This window comes from Jaculus jaculus, chromosome 7 (genome assembly GCF_020740685.1).
Source record: "Jaculus jaculus isolate mJacJac1 chromosome 7, mJacJac1.mat.Y.cur, whole genome shotgun sequence".
NCBI classification, from domain to species: Eukaryota; Metazoa; Chordata; class Mammalia; order Rodentia; family Dipodidae; genus Jaculus; species Jaculus jaculus.
The window spans coordinates 32,327,082-32,333,081 of NC_059108.1; positions in this window are offsets into that span (position 1 = coordinate 32,327,082).

A 6,000-nucleotide genomic window follows, 5' to 3' on the forward strand; every position below is an offset into this window, starting at 1 on the left:
GTTGCAACAAAAATATGTCAATAAAGACCAAAATATTATCAAAATATTTGGCAAATTTTGGGGATGAACACATAATGTGTAAACAATTTATGCAAATGTAATATAATCATAGTTTCCCAATCTAAGACTAAAATTGATAAATGGCTCTTACTCACTAGTTACAATTGATTAATGATACCACATAATGTTATTACGTTGGTGACTTTCTGCCATTTTTCTCTAAGGAATGTCACTTAAAAATAACCACTCAAATTTCATACACATATAATTCAAAATTAATTATTTAAGGAAAACTCACATCATCTTTTTTTTAATCCATGGAACACATATTAGAAATTACCACAGTAGATAATAGTGGCAGAAATTAAAAGACAAGGCTCACCTGGACAAGAAATACCTAATATTTGTGTTAAGTCCAGTAATCCTCTTCAAAAGTAAAGTTAATAATAAAAATTTAAAGTACTGTAGGAAGATAAAATGTACGCAGTTTCACTAGAAATATTCTGTGATGTCAAAACTGTAGTTCTGCCTGTTGAGGGAAGGGTTACAAACCTAGGAAGACAAACCCAATTAAACTTTGAATCAGTGTCAATTAAGAAGATTTTTAAAATGTAAAAATATAGACAAACTGTTATCTTTGAAAGCAGATGGAAAATGGCCAATGCAAATTAATGATGATTAATTTCAAATTACAATCATTATTCCCTAGCTGTTCTATTATCATTTCTAGTGACTTGTATTTGTGGTGATATCAAAAAAGTAACTCTCAGAGCCAGATCCACCTAGAATGGAATTCCAGATGCATTGCAAACTATTAGATAGCCTTTAGTTATTTTCTTAACCATTCTGAAACTTATTTTTTTTATCTTCATCATGAAGAAACAGCCATTTCCTTGTGTCTTTCCAATTAAAATGTAAAATAAAATAATGTAAAGTTGCTAATATATCTGGGATATGAAGCTTTAGTTCTAACCTCCCTAGAAAGAGAACCTGAGACATGATAAAAAATTAATTATTTGGGAAGAAGCCCCAGGAAATATTCATTAACAAGTAGATTAGTAACTAAGGAAAGATGAAAAAAATGTCAATAAAGTGATCTGAGTTTTCTACCCCTGGGGTAATGTGGCCCAAGTCTATTGGGTTCTTTGTACAAATCTAAAATACTTCTCAAGTTGTCCAGGCTAAGTGTGAGGAGAATGGGAGCTATCTACTAAATCTCTACTCTGTGGCTGAGTTTCTCCATCCTAAATGAGAGTGACTATGCTAAACCTATCACATTGGCAGCCATTAGATATTACTCAAGTGGTGTGTGTGTGTATGTGTGTGTGTGTGTGTGTGTACAGACATGTGTGCACACATTTATTTCTGAGATATTAATCATGTATCTCTGGACCTCACAATTTTCAGAAGTCCATAAATTTAACATTGCTCACACACTGGTCAAAAGTTTCTCTGATTAGTTCAGGACACCCTTCACTTGGTTTTCAGTTGCTGCTACAACATTCCTAGGATTGTGTGATTTATAAACCAGGGACATTTATTGGCTCATAGTATTAGAGTCTGGGAAGTCCAAGGTCAAGGGGTCAGCATCTTGCTTTGGCTATCTGGTTATATTCTCCCATGGTTTAAGGCAGAAGGAAAAGAGAGGGCCAGGAGTGAGCAAGAGATCAAGCTCATAGCCTCAAGGCCTTTTACAATCAACATCAATAATTTGCTCGTGAAGGTGGAGCCCTCATGACCCAAGCTCCTTTAAGAACACTTCACCTCTCTAGACTGTTCCACTGGGGATTATTTCCAAAACATACATTTGGGGAGAGACATTAAAACTATAAAATAAAATTTATAGGAGGGGCTGGAGAGATAGCTTAGCAGTTAAGTGCCTGCCTGTGAAGCCTAAGGACCCCGGTTTGAAGCTCTGTTCCCCAGGACCCATGTAAGCCAGATGTACAAGGTGGATCATGCATCTGGAGTTCATCTGCAGTAGCTGTAGGCCATTCTCTCTCTCTCTCTCTCTCTTTCTCTCTCTCTCTCATAAATAAACAAAATATTTTTAAAAAGTTTATGGGAGGCCATGGTTTAAACTAGACTGTGAACAAGGCTCAAAAGGCCAAGTCCAATTAAAATTACTCATAAAGGGTTTTTACTAGCAGGAGAAAATGATTTTCTAAAAAATCAGGAGCAAGGGAAAGATGGAAACCAAATCCTCAAGCATGCCTGTCTCCATGGTAAGAAAGTCCACTTTGCTTCAGTATTTAGTAGAAAAGCAACTTTGAAATAATTAATAATTATTTTTAGCTCTTCATTATAAAATTAATCCACTGTGAAGTCCATCAGAACACCATGAGGTACCTAGAATAGCATCAAAAATAAAGGATATTGGCTATCATTAAATGTTGACGACAGCATAAAGCTATAATTATAGAAAAGAAGATTATGAGTTTTAGGCCAGCCTAAACTCCACAGCAAGACTCTGTCTCAAAAGAATAACAAAAAAAAAAAAAAATAGGGCTGGAGAGATGGCTTAGCGGTTAAGCGCTTGCCTGTGAAGCCTAAGGACCCCGGTTCAAGGCTCGATTCCCCAGGACCCACGTTAGCCAGATGCACAAGGGGGCACACGCGTCTGGAGTTCGTTTGCAGAGGCTGGAGGCCCTAGCGCGCCCATTCTCTCTCTCTCCCTCTATCTGTCTTTCTCTCTGTGTCTGTCGCTCTCAAATAAATAAATAAAAAATTTAAAAAAAAATTAAATATGTTGTAGTTTTGTCTTACAGATGGCCCGTGAGGTGTGATAGTTTTATATGAGTTTTAATTTATGATAGCACAAAATCACTACATAGAAATTACAAATCATATTTTGAGTTTTGGTCTTTTCTCAGGCTAGTAATAGGTGAGGTCATGTTCCCTACGGTGCTGGACAATGGCAAAGGCCCCAGCTGTCAGTTACACGCTTATGAGTGCAGCCAGCGGCTCTCCACAGTACACCGTGTTGCTTGGTCTATGGCACTCTGGGTGGGGCTTATCATACGCATTGTTAGCGCACAACACATGCAGTCTAACAATGAGGTTGGTTGGAACTGTACCTCTTCATAACTTGAATGGCATCTGTACATGTATAGATAAGTAACAGAGATTTTCTTTCAAGATTAAGTGAAAACTTTTAAACAATTGCATATACTAATATATATATACTAATATATATATATATACTAATATATATGTATATATAATTTAATTGTATTTATTTATTTATTCATTTGAGAAGTCACAGAGGGAGAGAGAGAGAGAGAAAGAATAGGTATGCCAGAGCTTCCAGCCATTGCAAACTAACTCCAAATGCATGCACCACGTTATGCATCTGGCTTACTTGGTTCCTGGGGAATTGAACTAAGGTCCTTTGGCTTTGCCATCAAATGCCTTAAACACTAAGCCATCTCTCCAGCCCCTAAAATATATTTGAGGTTCATTTATTTAAAAAAAGTTTGGCTGTTTTTATTGTTTTTCATTGTAATACAAGTAATTATGCAGAAATTTTTTGCAGTATTCTAAGTATGGGTAGGCAATGTAGCAGGAAACCTTCTTTTTTTTTTTTTATTTGCTAAAGGTAAGTTTTAACAATCATGCGAGGGTTATTTATGACAAATTCAACCCCAAAGGTAACCTCTTTCATAGTTCTTTTAGTTTACCACTTACAGGTGGGGGGCATGTTAAAGTCATGAAATCACTGAACCAATGAAAAATGGTTGTTTATGTGATTCCAATATGGTATTCTTCCTAAATGCATCACCTCCTATTCTTATTGTAAAGTGGAAAATATTGAGTCTCTGCCATATGCACATGGTGAGTCAGGAACTCTGACAGTACTGCCGAGGAATCAGCATTTTAACAGCGATGAGGTGCTAATGCACAGTACACTGACGACTGCTCTGTCCAGCCCATCACTCAGATTGCATTCTCACAGCTACCATGGAACTGAGGATAAGGCTGCTTCCATCCGTTGTTCCTTGCACTCAAGAGGAATGGAAAGATTAGGAAATAAGGTAGAGGAACTATTCCCCAGGATACAGAACTCTGGTACTTCTCACATTATGACCTGTGGGGAAAGATTTCTGCCCTTATAAAAAGAGTCATGGGAGCTGGAGGGATGACTTAGCGATTAAGGCGTTCACCTGCAAAGCCAAAGGACCCAGCTTCGATTCCCTAGGACCCACGTTAGACAGATGCACAAGGGGGAACACACATCTCTGGAGTTCATTTGCAGTGGCTGGGGGCCCTGGCACTCCAATTCCACTTCCCAATTCTCTGTCAAATAAATAAATAAATAAAAATAAAATATTATTTTTTTAAAAAAAGAGAGTCACTGGTTGTATTAGTCAGGGTTCTCTAGAGGAACAGAACTGCTAGAATGAATTATTTAAAAAGGGGATTTATTAGATTAGCTTACAGTAGTCCAATAGCAGTTGCAGGCCTGAGAATCACCAAACCTGGTACCTGCTCATTCCTCGTGTCCAGAAGCCTCAGCAGTCCCAACTAGGCACTTCAGATGGTGCCAGAAAGCCTGGAGGCTTCCTGAGGAGCCACTGGGTTTGAATCCACACTGGTCTTCAGTTGATGCTGGTCTTCACTCCACAATGGTCTTCAATCCACGCTGGAAGGTAGCGAGCAGCTCCAGCAGCCAAGTGGAAGGGAGGAAGGAAGGAAGAATTCTTTTTACCCAGAGCTTCCTTATATCAAGTCCCCCTCTGAGCAGGGCCACCCACTCTGGGGGAAGGGCTCACCCTGGGGGAAAGATTTCTTACTTTAGTTGAGCCTTCCTAGGAGCAACCTGTGGATTACTAAACAGATCAAGTTGACAACACCTTAACTGTCACACTGATAGAGTTTCTTTCTTCAAGAACTTAGTTACATGATAAATAGATGTTCAGCCAGCATTTTGGCATCTGAAGATAATTTACTTGTGTAAGTGAAATGAACCAAACTAAACTTTAGGAGTGGCTTAGGGAGGAGGAAGGAGCAGTAAAGGAAAAAAATGAAATTAACAGTCCCAGAAAGCGCTGTGTGTTTGGATGCACATGGGTACATAACCTTTTCATTGCTTTTATCTGGCCTCATGGAGTCCCCACAGTGGTAGAAAACACACAGTTCCTGCCTCCTTCGCATGGTCCTGCCCTTGATAGTCACATCTGTGTCTCTAGCTAAGAAGCTTGCCAAGTGACCATGGATTCTTTTGTCTGACCTGAGAATTTTCAGATGCCCATATCGCATTCTAGCTCTCAAAGTAGTTAAATTTGGGTTCATGAAATTATTGACTGGTTCTGTTGGCAAATTGTATTTGGATATTATTTAGTACTATATCTTCAAAGCTATGTTTTCTGGTAAGTCAGTGCAACTTTATGCCAGATTTGCTAAGTTTATAAGTGTTATGGTATTCAGATTAAAGCGTAATGTGAACTGGATTCATTCACTGGCACAGTTTTGACCCTGTTTCTATTTCATGAATCATGAAGCCATGGGTGGCACATATAACAAGCTAGGAGAAATGTTTTTTGAAATAAATAAACATATATATATATATATATATATATATATATATATATATATATATATATACATACACACACACACACATATATACATACATACATATATATATATGAAGAAAAATAACTGAAGTTACAAGATAAAATGATTTGGGCATTATTTTTAGATTGGGTGTATAGAAAGCACTTCTATTCCTATGTGACTTTGTTTGCTAATCCCTTTAATAGTTTGAACTCCATAAGGACATGCTAACATTTGGAAGCACTTTTTGTATTTCATTATTTCTTTGTAATGCTGGGAGCTGGGGATATAATTCAGCGAAAAATGCTTGTCTGGCATATGAAACAACCAGAGTTTAATCCCCAGCACTGTAAATGTATTCATGAATAATAAAGAAAATGAAGTATTCCTAGCACAGAATCAACCAGGGGAACTCGCATAGATTAAGTAGCACTGTACTACTGA